A 15145-nucleotide genomic window follows, 5' to 3' on the forward strand; every position below is an offset into this window, starting at 1 on the left:
CTCGGACTCGAATTTTGAATCTCACCTCACTGTCAAATTTCGGGCATGAATGCTTCTCACATGTCTCATTGGAATGCTAGTTTTACATTGATCTATTAACTAGTGCAAGTAAGTGTTAACAATCTGAACTTGCAGTTGTAGAGGGCTGCGCACAGCACCCCGGGGCCACTCGCTTAATTATACTGGTGTGATTTTTTTAAAAATACTTTCAAACATATCTGTCATCCTGCCTGACTGTGACCGCTATGTGTGTTTCACAGGCTCTCCTGTGGCTTGCCCAGCAATCATGCTATCACACACATGCTCACTGTGGTGGCCGGAGTCCGTGAGTCAGCTGACTCTAATGAATTTATGGTATAGGCCTGAGGCAAATGAGATTAGTGTTTGGGTATCTTGTTATAGTCTGGGCCCAGGTCCCATGTGGGACAGAGAGGGCAGCATTGAGTTTAGTGATTCTTCTATCCTGGTTTATTATTTGAGCTCTCTCCAAACATCCACAATGCCAAATGTTCACAGACATCAGCGTGTGTTGTGACCGTCACTCGAGACAGACTACTTTTGCACTTACCTGTGTGAATCTGGATCTGAAGGTAGGTGTTGGATTTAGGGGTCTTTCAACACCTGCTGTGCTGCAGGCTTTAAAGAGCAATGCAGGGTGGACTGAATACCCGACTGAAGACCAAGCTGCTTCTATGCCATGGGGCAGAAAAAAAATTTCAACCTTTGCTTTAAGTGTTGTCTGGTGTATTTACACTTGGTGTGTAACTTGTCACTCGTTGTGAGACACTAGAGATATTTATGCCAGGACATCAAGGCAGGCTCTGGTGATGCTCCTGCCACTACAACTCTGAATGCGTCATGTGCACCCAGCAATACCCCTTCTACATTAATGGGTCCAGTAAAGATCTGTGTTCTCTACTAAACTGTTGTCTTGTATTGTCAGTGGCTCTTATTGCACAGCTTCGCTCCAGCAGTTCTACAGCCTAACCGCAGGTCCTTGCTCTTTTTGGTGTTAATTCTTAGCGGAGCCATGTGACCTGCTTACTAGAGGTCCATAACTGTCATTTTAATTATTGTCCGCTGCAGCAGGCGTTTGCAGCCGTTTTAGATCTTCTAAGGGTTTTTCGTAGCTCAAATGGGTCTAATTTCTGATATTTATGTTTCTTCATCTTCATTGCTTGAATTTTGCTCGCAAGAAAATGTCAAATTTCACTCATAACCACACTGAAATTATGAAAATGTCACAATAGCAATCTGAAACCTTGGCAGCTATGGATGGCACATGTCATGATGTAATTTGCTGACTGCCTAACTTGGTTAGTCCCCCCCACTTCTTTTTATAGGACTTGTGCCCACTGCCCTGCCACTCACCAAAGATCCTTTCCTCCCCTCGTGACAACTGTTTAGCTCTTACCTTCCTCAGGCTCCAGTACACCACAGTGGTGGCAGGGTCTCTACCAAAGGGGTTAGTTCTGCTACAGTCTGCAGCAAATCGCTCAGGCACTGCCACTGCCCCAGACTCGACTCATAACTGCCAAGATTTCAGATTGCTATGTGTGACATTTTCATAATTTTAGTGTAATTATGAGTGACAATTCAATGACTAAGAGTGACATGCAATAAAGACTGGGGAAACTTCTAAATATCAGAAATTACTGACATTTGACCAACAAGAAACTCACCCGACACCTCCCCTCCCGGGCGGGCCCCAGTGACGAGAGAGCAGCGAGAGCCAGCCTGGCTGGTAAAACTGTCACGCAATGACCCGTAGTCTGCGAAGATAAACCCAGTTAGTCAGGTCGCCCATGATAAGGATGAGGAGAAAGAGCAGCCCTGCGGCCGGTCCTGCTGATTTACTGGGCTTAAATCAGATCTGCAGATAAACCAGGCTTACTCAGAAGGATGATTAGACAGAGCAGCCCTGCCTGCAGATTTAAACTAAATTGATTGTGTGTGACTGAAATAATTTATCAGAGATTATCAGACTGTGCGTGCCACTCCGCGGTGGCGATGACACAAGCACTAATTATTAAACTGTACATAGCTGCCAAGGTTTCAGATTGCTATGTGAGATTTTCATAATTTCAGTGTAATTATGACAGCATACAGTGACTATGAGTGACACTTTCTTGTGTGTAAAATCAAGCAATGAAGATGAGGGAAACGTAAATATCAGAAATGAAACCAATTTGAGCAACAAAACACTCTAAAGAGATCTTAAAACTTCTGCACAGCGCCAGGAAGGGAACTAACTTCACACGAGGGCCCGTAATGATAAATGAATGCAAAATTACCAGTAAGATTTAACCAGTTTAATATTGAACTAAAAGAGCTCATGACGAAGTGCACCCTCCGAGCCACTGCACACGGACACAGCAGGGATGGCCTCGCACCTGAGCAGTGATCCACACACAGTCCAGCTCTCTACTCCTCTCTGCTCTCTAAAGCTGTAACAGTGCTGCTTGCTGCTGCTAGCGCTGTCATGTGAGAGACAGTCTTTCTGTTGTAGTGTCTCTCTCCCGTTGGTCATGTTAGGGGTGCAATCAGGGCCTCTCCTCCAGCCTGTCACAAACGCACATGACTGGAGGACTTCACTGGTAAGTGTGAAGTTCAGATTCGTCCTGCAGCCCACAAACTCAACAGATCAGCGTAAGTGTTGTGAACGACCCCAACTGGGCAGTGGAGAAGGGAAAAGTGAGTTTTCATGTAAATGCATCCACTGGTGAAAAGTGACAACATGCCAACACCAGCTGCATTACTATTGATTGCATAAGCCCAGTAATGCATGTCGTTTTTAAATCGTCACGCAACACTCCCTAGGCTAAAGTTTACTCAAATGTCACAAAAATACATTGTTTACTAACACAATTAAACACTTTGCAAATGAAACATTAAATTATAAAGCAGGAGGCATATTTCTGGCTTACCTGAATGGAAAGCGGAGATCAAAGAGCTGATAACGCTGTCTGTGCGCCGTAGGTAGCCCTGGTAGCAGCTGAACTCAGCTCTGGCAGTGCTCAACCATCGAACGAGCAGGCCAGGGGCAGGGGCGACTGCCGTGATCCAAAGCAGACGGCTACCCCAGGGGTGCATTAAAGTAGGCCTTCGTCCCAGGCCTGTGACTGTCGGAGCGGGCGGGCGCACCTTAGACTGTTCACTGTTAAGGCATTCGATTCGGGGCAGCAGGAAGGAGAGGCTAAACGGCGCAATGGGGGCACAGTGAGGAGCTGCATCGGGGACAGGTTTTGGTCGCACCTGCTGCGGCCCGTAGTTAGAGGCGCCGTTTTAGCACTGCGTGGAGGAGGCTCACGAGAGGCTAGCACGTCACGTGACGCCTCACTGTTGCTGTACTGCATTTCAGCGCGCGAGGGCTGGCCAAACAGTATGCCCAGGGCCGTCATTGGTAGCGCTTTCGCGCGCTACAAGATTGACGGCCCTGGGACAGTCAGGGACAGGGCACAGACGGGGTAGTTACAGGGCGCTCAACAGGCAGGTGTGCTCGCTGTGCTCGCTGTTCACGCAGGCACTGGCTGCATCCTTTGTAATTTATGTCAGGAGTGTCCAATTAAATTAAAAGGCCGCCGCCCCCAAAATAGTGCCGTGGCTGCCGCCCGGGGCGGACCGCCCCCCCCCCGCACCCCCTTAGCTATGCGGGTGCCTAGAACACATTTAAAAGTGTTTTATATTTGCTTTTAAAAGAGTTCACAGATAAGTGCTGAAAATAGGGCTTTAGGTGAATGTTTATTTTTGTAATGTCTGCAACATCAAAATAATGAGCTGGCAACCCTAATCAGAAGACTGGAAATTTGTTGCGGGATCAGCACATTATTTATTTCACCTTCGATTCCCTGATTAATTCCATAATAGCAATAGTTTAACTTATATCTGAAACCCTACACCACATCAATAACATGCTGATTAACTTCAAGTGTCTGGGAATTCACCCTGCATTCAGACAACTCAGTGCTCATTCTCACCCTTCACTTTCACACTCACCCTGCACTCTCAGCACATAGTTAGGGTTTTCCCGCATTTGCCACATAATTCATCATCTGCAGCATAATTTGCAGATTTAAAAATGCAGCAACACATGTTACCTCGCAGTGGAAGGCCCTTTCTAAAGGTAGACTGGTCACCTTTCTGTTGCTTATTGCTATATGTGGGTGTTAATGTGGTACTTATGAGGGGCAATAAAGGCCAGGACAATGTTAACAAGTGTAACAAGCATTAGAAATGCAATCGGGCTCGGATTTATTTGAGTTTGAGCTAATGGCATTATAAATGCCAATGTATTGTTGCTATGTGTTGTGGAGTGTGTTCATGTGGTGTGTACTGCCAGTGATCTCACCACTCTACTCACTACTCTACTCACTACTCTACTCACTACTCACTACTCTGCACTCACTACTCACTACTCTGCACTCACTACTCACTACTCTGCACTCACTACTCACTACACTACTCACTACTCCAATCACTACTCTACTCACTACTCTACTCACTACTCTACTCACTACTCTACTCACTACTCTACTCACTACGGCTGTGCACACCCAAAGGTGGACTCCCCACCAGGCACTCGTGCTCACTTATTGCACACTCGCCCCTTTCACGGAACACGCGCGGATTGTACCGAGTGGGCGCCATGAGGGAGCCTGGCTACTTTCTGTTCTTAGTCCTTTTGGGTAAGTCTGCCTTTAATGAACATTTTATTGGTCGTGTTGTGAAACCAGCTGGAAAAGTTCATTTTGTCGTCCTTTTTTACTGGGAATAAATCAATGTTTGTTGTGCAGGCTTGTAGGTGATCTAAGGTGTAATTGTGAGCTCTGGCGTCCCTCCTGGGTGCGTATTTGCGCACTGACTGACAGTCTGGAGGCCACTGAGGAGACCGTCTCTTTAAAAAGACCCTTCCTTCCCTCCGCCACGCATCCTCTCCCGGCGCATCCCGCTGTCCCGCTGTGTGCTCTTCCGCCGTTCCTGCCACCTGCTGATCTGTCTATACATACTTACATGAGGATCTGTGAGGCAGGGCACACTGCTTCCCCTCACCCCAAAATGTACCCCAGGAAGCTTGTAAGTGCCCTCTTGCATATGTGTGTGGTCTGTACCTCAGCGATGCGTCTGTCTAGGCGCTATATTGACAGGATTTTCTTCAAAATTGTTCTTTTTACGCACGTACTGTCTGGTGTGGTCAGACATCGGCTGGGATGCCAGTCTGTGATTTCAGAGACCGTTGTATTTTAGCTGAAAAGTGGTGGCCTTCGGTGCAAGCCCATATTGCCTCATATTTTAATTCGCCCACTTGAACAAACCGTGTGATCCTGTGCAAACTATTCTCGCTTTCTTTGTACTTGACCTTGCAGACTTCGGAGAGCTCAGTGCTCCAGACATCTACGCTGAATAATTAACTCGGCTGTGTCAACTTGCGTAAAGCGCTCCGAAGTAGTTGAAAGGGGGTGGCTGGCGCATTATTGAAGGTACACGCACTCATTCTCAAATGCAGAAGGCGTGTTAATGTGTCACGCACTGTGCTGTGGAGCAGCTCAACTGTCAGCACACATTTACACAATCACAATGTTGTTGGTTTGCAAACGGCGCTTGTGTCTTCTGTCCTCTGTCGGGTCCTGTTTGCAGAAGAGACGAGGCTTCGTTGCTTTAGCGCTGGGTGTTGATGGGAAGGACCTTGGCTAATTGATCGTGTTTTAATTAGCGGCTGCAGCGTGGAAGCACTGCCAGTAGCAGCATTACCCTTTCGCAGCCCACTAGCCGTACTTTCATCAACCACTGGAAGATGAAAGGCTGCGCTGGACGCAGCGCCAGGTAGATCGCACGCAGAACGCAGCAGCAGGTGCAGCAGCCCGCTGAGCTACAGTGGCTGCGGATCAAAGCGCGGATAGTTCGTGTGACACTTTCACGCACAATGCCCTCGAACACTGCAAGGGGATGTTTGTTTACAGTGGAGATGTCCTCTCCTGGCACCCGGCTCAGGGCACGGTAAACACATGGGGGTGATGTTACCAGACACTAAAGGTGCCGCCGCCTCTTTGAAAGCAGAACCGCTTTAATAAAGATTATATAAATATGAAGCTAAAGCAGCTTCCTCTGCCGCAAGCCTCACAAGGAGGTCAGATTTCGTTTCTCACGACAGAAACAAAAGTCGTGCGTGGACTGTGCTCCCGTGGGCGCTGCTCGTGCCAAGACTGACGTTGTAATGGCCCGTTCTTTCATTTTATTAATTTTGACCCCCTTTAGTGCCTGCGCAAGCCAGACTGCTTCTAAGTCCTTATATGCAAAATGAATCTTAAAAAATAATGCGAGCTGGCTTGCTCAGGGATGCTTTTTTTTGCCGACCTCAGTATGATGAAGAGCTGAGTTGCACCTACTGATTCACATATCAGGAGGCAGAGAGCACAAACGGCTATTTCCTTTTGTCACCTCTTCAGTGGACTCTGACGGAGAGCTGAAACGTGGAGCCCAGAGGCGTATCTTCTATTGGTGCAGCAGGTGCAGTGGCACCGGTCCCAGAGCCTTGGAGCCATTTAGCACTGATAATTGGTGCTATGTTCCTTGCACCAGGCCCAATGATATCCATGGAACGATACTGGCTCCTCCTTTGACCCCTCCCCTCAGTCTCCCCCCCTGCTTCCATCCCCGCGGTGGTCTGCGCCGTCAAGCGCCTTGCTTCTCGGCTTTCCACTTCTAGCTGACAGCCCTGCAGCCTGCAGGGGGCCGAGAAAGAGGCGCTGCTGACAGCAAAGAGTGGGATTTAAAAAGCATCCCGAGTGAGGGCCCCCACCGCCTTCAACCCCACCCGTGGACTGACGGGTCATTGCATGACCTGCTTGTATGTAATCTGTTTTACATCCCTGCACACCCCGGACCTCCTGCGCGCGGGGCCACTTTAAGTAACTTGTATTCAGCTCTGTGCTGTAGGTCGATGCCCGAAGTTGCTGACACTGTACCTGTGTCGCTGTGTGGTGTCGGCGACTCACTCAATGCCATTACCTACATTTTGTAATATATTGACCACGACTGCTAAATTATCTGTGTTGCTGTAACACCATGCTGGCTTTTTGTGTTTCTTTTGATAACATTTCATAAATTAAAATAAATAAATAACTAATAATAACTTGTATTCAGGGAACAGACACAGCAGCTCCTGAACCCCACGCAGCTCTGCTCGGAGTACTGTGTCCTTTTCTGCGTTACGAAGCTTTGTCTGCAGAAGTCAGAAGTGTTCAGCCTTTCTCGGCATGTACAGCTAACAATGGGCCCTGATTGCTGCTGGGGTCCAGTCTCGCAGCCAGACGGTCCTGGGGAAGCTGCTGATGACGGGGGGGGGGGGGGGGGGGGAGGAGGCCCGAGTATCTGGATGCGATCTGCATTCGAAACCGTTCCCGGGCCACCTTTACTGAGATGTGCGCTGCGCGGAAACCGGGGGCGCTGCTCGGGCGCGGACTGCAAACACTGCGCAGCTCTGAAGTCACGTGAAATGGATCCAAAACAAAAATATCCAGAAAAAAAAGTGCTTCCGGGACCTAACAAGGAAGCTGCGCGCTGAGCGCTGCAGAATTGTGAACGCGCCCGGCCATCTGCATTCACTAACGGAGGCACCCTGACAGCTCCTAATTACAATTTATGTACTTCTTTGCGCAAGCACGCACGAAATATGCCTCAAAATGGCGGAACAAAACTACATTTACCCTATCACTTCAAGCCTATTAAAACGAAAACACAAGGAAGACGAATCACTGACCAGATGACAGAAAACGCTAAGGAATGTCTGGAATTTCTCTCTCCAAGGCCCTCTTCTTTTTTTTCTCCTTTAACATTAGTTCTCTAACTCCTCCCCCAGGGGGAGGAGTCCGAGCCCTAAAAATAGCAAAAAAGTGCAGTTATGCTATCACAAAATATGCAGCATAATTCGCCTTAGCTTGCTGCAGAATTGTCAACCATGCTGCATAATTTGGCCTTCTCCAGCCGCATAATTCCAATGGCCCTGTTTATAGTGCTTTGAGATCCCAGGCTGTAGCAGAGAGCACTGTGAATATGTAAGTCATTATTTTAAAACAGTATTTACATACTCTAAGCTAGGCTGCTGCAAAATGATGTAGTGATTGAGATAAAACAAGTTCTTACAAAATATACTTTTTAGTAATAAGTAATCAAACTGTATCTAATGCAGACATTTTTGTAAGTGTCTCCACTATTCCAGATCCCAGCTGATAACTCCGTTACATTACATCTTAAAAGAATAGATCTTTGCCACCATAAAGCTTTAAGCAGATCCACTGGAATTATTCAGCAGAAGAGGACAACATTATGTGGCAGGTTTGACTAAATTATGCGGCAAGAAAAGGTAAATTATGTGGCACAATGCGCCAAATTGTGTGCTTAGCATTACTTCATTATTTTGACAATTTAACTCACGGTAACGCTGTCAGGGGAAATATTTCACCTCATTAGTACCAGTTTAACACCCAAATACAGCAGAAAGCAACTACAAGATTACCAGTCAATCTTTGCAAAGGGCCTTCCACTGCTCCGGAACATGTAGCAAATGCACTAAACTGATAATTATGTGGAAAAAGCAGCTACTGCAGAAACTCATAATTCCAGTGGCCCTGTCTTTAAGTGACTCAATCAATTAATGGCTGGTAAGAAGGCCGGTTTCTTTTTTAACTTTCTGCACTACTGCCACACACTTTCAGGCACAGGCATCTCAAAGTCAGTATTAACCATTCAGGGGAAGTTTTTTTGTGAAAGCCGAGTCCATGGGGTGCAGGTAGAAGGCCAGCAGGGTTGCATTCAGATGCAGAGCCCTAATCCTCTCGATCCTTGGGGCCTCACAGAAATGGTCTACGAAAGCAGCAAGGTTCAAAGATATTGTCAAAGAGAGGGCCCAGAATAAGGAGCACTGTATGCAGACTCATTTTTATGTTTACAAATGGCCAGAGACCGCTTCTTCAGAGAGATACCCCAAAGAAGGTGACAATATAAGTGTTTTTTTTTTTTTAAAGGGTCAATCATTAGTGAAGCTGGTACTGCTGCCAAGTGTGTAAGTGGCCACTGCTGGTTATCATAACGGAGCAGATGCAGCAGGACTGGGGGGCAGGAATTTGGGGGGCCCACTGCATCACAAGTATGACTGTCTACCTTTAAAAAAAGGGGCATCAGAGCCTATTGTTCTTTCAAGCATTAGGATAGAGGTGATGATCCATCATGGTGGGGATGAGGTAAAAGAGGCAGAGGGGATAGCCTGCTACTCAGGACTGCAGTTATCATTAGTGCAGCAGGTATTGTTGCATTGGGGTCAAAGAGTATGAGGGGCTCACAACACCCCAATTATAGGGAGTAGTTTGTTTGGGATATCTGTTTTTGTTTGATGCATTTGCTGTTTTATAAGTCTCATATTTGGGGCAGTTCATAAGCTATAGAAAAAGTATTCCTGAAATCATCTCATAAGCCCGCTCCCTGCACGCAGCTCTGTCCCTCCTGCTCCCCCAATCCTTCCCATAAAGTTTTGGAGGGGGGCCGGACCTCAAAACATTTTGCTTATGGGGGGCTCAGAGTAAAAAAGTTTGAAGACCTCTGGATTAAGGGCATCCTGAGGGACATGCCTGTTATCTTGCCTCCTAATGGAACTTATCATTTGACCTTGTTCGACGAATAATTTGGTGAACCTGGCTCCTACGTTACACAAAATAGGTAGGACAAGTGCCTGCTGCCCTTTCTCGCCCACATTGGAGCCTCATGGTCTGAGCATCAGTGTTCATTTGCGGCAATTTTTACTGGTGGGGCCCACTGGCATTCATTTTTGGAGACCTGTTCTTATTTTTCCTCCTCAGACATTTCCCGAAAGCAAAAGGAAGAAAAACACACAAATGGGAAAGAAGGAGGAAGACAAAGGCTGAAAAACGTCACCAAAGGAGAAAGCATGAACCTGCAGAAGTGAGTTAAACAGGTAGAGAGTGTCTTGCTGTGGCTTAAGGAGGCCTGAAGTGGATCCAAGAATACACAACGTGTTATTTGGCACACTGATCTTTAATACCACCGACCATAGACTGCCAAGCAGCTCTTTGGGCACCGGCACTTATTATTTTACAATTAAAGCACTGCTGAGGATCCATCAGCCAGCCCTTCCATCACTGAAAGCAGTCACTATCCTTCAGCTTACCAGGACTTTTACCCTTATTCCACATAGCTAGTTCTTGTTACATGCTGCCCTGGCTCATAAACTCTCTTACCCATTACATGTGAATCTGTTCTTGATTACAAACAACTCTGAGAGCCGGGCCCGCTCTGAGGAACTGAACGCAGACCTGGCAAAGATGCTCAAACCAGGCCCTCTGCTTCCTTCCTTCTTCACACACAATCTCTCTCTTCTCCCTCTCTGATCACTTCATCTATCTACTTTCTCCCTTTCTCTTATTCTTTCTCTTTTAAGCCTCCCCTGATGGCTGCCATTGGTCACAGGGAGCTGGGGAAAGCGACAGAGTCACCAGAATTAGCCCTGGACTTTAAAAACCAGCAGCCAGGTGCTCTAGCCCTCCGGGGAAATGCCCGGTGGAATAAAAGGCATGTCAGTTACTGCTGAGAGCCTCTTCTCCCTTCACTCACAGTGAACTGCGTTTTTGCTTACCAACTTCTCAAATTCTGAAACAAAGCTCCCAGAAATCTATATACATTTAGCAACGCTCCCTACAAAGAATTAGATTATCCGGAAAAGAAAATTCAAGGTGATTTCATTACACCAAATGCTTTCATATTTTCATGTCGGCCTATGAGACATGTAAGCAACACAGAGCCACCCAATTATCCCACGAGGACTGGGTACAATATTGACAAATCTACATAAGTGTCCCCTAAGGAATTATTTCTCAATTATTTCTTCTTTATAAATAGTCACAGCAAATGAACCTATGTTAAACAATACATGGGATTCTTCTCAAATATCATTATTTATTCTGATCAAGATTCAGTATGGCAACAACAATACTACTAACATTTTAAATCTCATTGTAAGTAGTATACAACATCTTTTGCTTCATTTGCATGGATAAATAAAATACCATACATCACAACTTTTTCAAAAAGACTTATAAACGTTTAAAAAAAACCGAGGTTCATTTGTGAGCAAACAGATGTTAAAGCATCGACGTTTTGGACCACTACTGGTTTAAGAATTCCCCAGGACCATCTTCAGGACGTAAACGTTGCACATCCCTAATTATAATACAAAGTAAACATAATCAATGAAAAACCCACTTAGTATCCCTGTAAAATGCATCGTTTGCTCACCCGAAAAGACGTGAGATATAAATCTTGCAACCCCGTGTATATACATATTCAATAGTCTAATTAGAGAGTGCTCCCCAAAAGTGTGACACATCAAGACCAGAAACCAAATAATTGCTAAAAAAGTATTCGCACAAAACACATACCTAATACTCCCAGCCGGAAGTTTCAATTCACCAAGTGGACCTCAATGTCCAGGCATCTAAAAATACTGAAAAAGCCACCTACTGATTACAAAACAGCTTTCTCATGTGCTTAAAAGTAGACTGACCCAAACAACTCAGTGTTATACTCACTCTCTTACGGAGCTGGTATTCCCACTTGTCGAACGTATACAATGAAAAACCACAAGCAAACACTTAACGTTTACTCATGAACGACTTCCTATATGCGAAACAATCAAAGGAACCCAAACGAGGAACTTACTAACTCAGTTCGGAATTTCCAATCTGCAAAATAAATGGAATGACACTCAATTAATATGATGTGTCCCGCCCGTTGTAAAAGCCTAAAACAATCACCAACAGCGTGATAGTGTAAAACAAATCACTTACTATCCACGTCTGTGTAGCCTAAGTTGTACACCTATAGATAATGAGAAGATATTAGCTTCTTAGACTCAAAGATAGAACCTTTACATTACGGATAACGCCCTAAAAGGACGGAGACTTACTAGAGAAGGTAAACGCTGCCGCCACAGTCCGACCGATATTCTTCGTTTGAATCGGATCGGAAAAACGCCACCTATACAAACAAATGGGAGGCGTGATGACGTCACAGAACGTTCTAATATCGCGGCCATCTTAGAATGGTGTCGTTAGACCTAATATCGAGTCTTTATATATCACTTGGTATTTTCTACACTGACTCATATGGTGTCACTGGTCCAGATGTATAAATGTGACATCCATACATATATCGGCCCAGATTAAGAGTCAAAAAGCATTTAAACTCACTCACGATGGAACCGTTCTCTAACACCATCTTGGGACAATAATCAGCTGATTGTCTCCATATGGCTGAGTCAAAATACATATAAGCTCACTCTCAATAGTAGCATACTATAACATCTTGGAATGAAGACCATCAGATTTTAGGGAATCTAGGGTACAACCAGAGATCAAAGCGAGTCTAGTGTAATACCATTCAAATGATATAACGAGAAATAGGTACACCAAGATCTACAAATTATAAAGTTGCCAATGTGTGCCATTCGATAAGCGAGTTTAACCCATTAGTCACAGTGTACAAGACAAAATCCACCTATTCTCTTTTAAGGTGAGCAGACCGTCAACATTATGATGGCGTTTAGTACTTTTAACCACATCCAAGACAAGCCATTCCATATCAGACGGTAAGTGTGCCTTTTGTTGGTAATGTTCTACTAGTGGAGCAGTGATTACATTGCATCTTATACGAGATTGGTGCTGTAAAATTCGTTTTTTAACCTCTTGTGTAGTCTTTCCGATGTAATTCAGCCCACATGGACATTGGAGACAGTAGATGACATTCTTTGTATGGCAATTTGAGTGATGATACAATTTGATTTTTTTTACCATTGATAACACAGTCCTTTGTGACCTTCGTTGTTGTGCATGCAGCACAATTCCCACAAGGATAATGACCAGTGATAGGGACCAGACCCCATTGTGTCTGAATTGAGTTAGATGGAGGTTCTTTATAGGCTTTGACTAAATGATCTCTCAGATTTTTGCCCCTCTTGAACGCAAACCGTGGTTGAGCCAAGAAGGGTTCCATTTTGTTGATTAGATGCCAATTGTGCCTAATGATCTTTTTAATTTGATTGGATTCAGATCCAAATGTCATCAGGCACGTGATAGGTTAAGAATGTGTGATGTTAGGATTACACATTTCTTTTTTGACCAATAAAGCCTCACGGTTGTAGTACCAAGCCCATTTCATGGCTTGTTTCACTAGTCTGTAGGGATATGATCTCATCGTTAGTTTAGTTTGTAATATTTTAGCCTCACGAAAGTAATCCTCCCTTTTGGTACAGTTACGTCGAATGCGTAAAAACTGTCCAAAAGGGAGGTTGTCCCTGAGATTGCGAGGATGAGAGCTGTTGTATTTGAGTAATGTATTTCTCGCAGTGGGTTTCGTGTACAGACTCATGGTCAAGAAATTGTTGTCATTAGAAATAGTCAAATCCAAAACATCAATCTTTTGGTTGTTACTCTCCAAAGTAAATTGTAAATGTGCATTCTGCTGGTTAAGCCAAACGTGAAAATTATTTAACATTTCTTCAGTTCCATCCCACACTATACAGACGTCATCTATATACCTTAGATAATGGACCAGATGTTTGCTGAAGGGATTGTTCTCATAAATTACCTTGTCCTCAAAATCCGCCACATATAGATTGGCAATGTCTGGCGCAAAAATTGCGCCCATTGCTACGCCCTGTTGTTGGACATAGAAATCATGGTCGAAGAGAAAATAATTTTCTTCTAGGGCAATTTTAGCACATTGGACAATAAAGTCTGTAGGTACCTGATGGGGGCGTATGCGTTTCTCTAGTGTATTTTTGATCACAATAAGAGCCTCATTTTGAGGAATACTTGAATATAAACTTTCAATATCCATTGTGACCAGGATATACGAGAGAGGGTCATATGGTTGCCCTTCAAGCTTTACAATCGCATCTTTGCTGTCCTGTGTATAGGCTTTACTCAAAGGAACAAAAGGTTTAAGTAAAAACTTAACATATTCTGCCAACGGTTGTAATATCGATTGGCAGCACGCCACAATAGGTCTCCCTGGTGGTTTTTGGCTATGTTTGTGAATTTTCGGTAGCGTATAAAACGCTGGAATTGAATAGTCTTTCTTATTCATGTAATCAAACTCTTTTTTGCTTAGCCACATCCCATTTAGTCCCATAGTAGTTAGTGATAGTATTTCTTTTCTTATTCTTGATGTTGGATCACCTCTCAGTTTGGTGTAATGAACTGGATTATTAAGCTGTCTGAGGGCTTCACGGTCATAGTCTGATTTGTCCTGCAAAATTATACCTCCTCCCTTATCCGCCGGTTTCACAATTAGGTCATCACGGCTGGATAACGATTTTAGAGTGGCATTATCTTCCTTCTTAGTATTCAGTGAGGCTGGCCTACTTTGCTATAGGTCATGTATCATTGCGTCCGATGCTTCATTTTCTTTATCCACACCGAAGTGGCCCCAGTACCTCTTCAACTGCGGCATATTGCCCAGTAATCTTGGTGTATTGTGGCCATGTTTCACCTTTTTTCCACAATGTCATCAGGAACTTGTTGTTGTGGTTATGTTATATATATATATATATATATATATATATATATATATATATATATATATATATATATATATATATATATATATATATATATATATATATATATATATATATATATATATATATTCACTGAAAAAACCATAGGTTTTAGGCCTTATATAGTTAGGAATTAGCATTTAAAAAACCTTTGAAATTCACTGAAAAAACCATAGGTTTCAGGAGTTATATAGTTAGGAATTAGCTTTTACAAAACTATATTTCGCGCACCCGCAATCCACTGCTGATGATGTCACATATTACATCATTCATGACATGGTCAGTGACATCACTGATGACATCTCAAATGCGGGTGCGCGAAATATAGTTAGTACAACTAACTATATAGGAGCAATTTCAATGGTTTTGTATAAATAAAATGTCCAGCTAACTATAACACCACTAAAACTTATATTTTTTGAGTGAATTTCAAAGGTTTTGTAAAAGCTAATTCCTTACTATATAACTCCTGAAACCTATGTTTTTTTCAGTGAACTTCAAAGGTTTTTTAAATGCTAATTG

The 15145-nt window shown here is 44.1% G+C and overlaps 1 protein-coding gene across 1 annotated transcript in view; it reads right to left on the reverse strand.

Moving 5' to 3' along the window:
- Positions 1–3280, reverse strand: part of LOC144771940 (protocadherin-15-like) — a 295105-nt gene extending 291825 nt beyond the window's left edge. The window contains exon 1 of the mRNA XM_078656173.1: positions 2928–3280. The gene's annotated coding sequence lies outside the window, so the exon portion shown is untranslated. The remainder of the gene's footprint in view (positions 1–2927) is intronic.
- Positions 3281–15145: the final 11865 nt, after the last annotated feature.

This window comes from Lissotriton helveticus, chromosome 1_1 (assembly GCF_964261635.1).
Source record: "Lissotriton helveticus chromosome 1_1, aLisHel1.1, whole genome shotgun sequence".
Taxonomy (NCBI): Eukaryota; Metazoa; Chordata; class Amphibia; order Caudata; family Salamandridae; genus Lissotriton; species Lissotriton helveticus.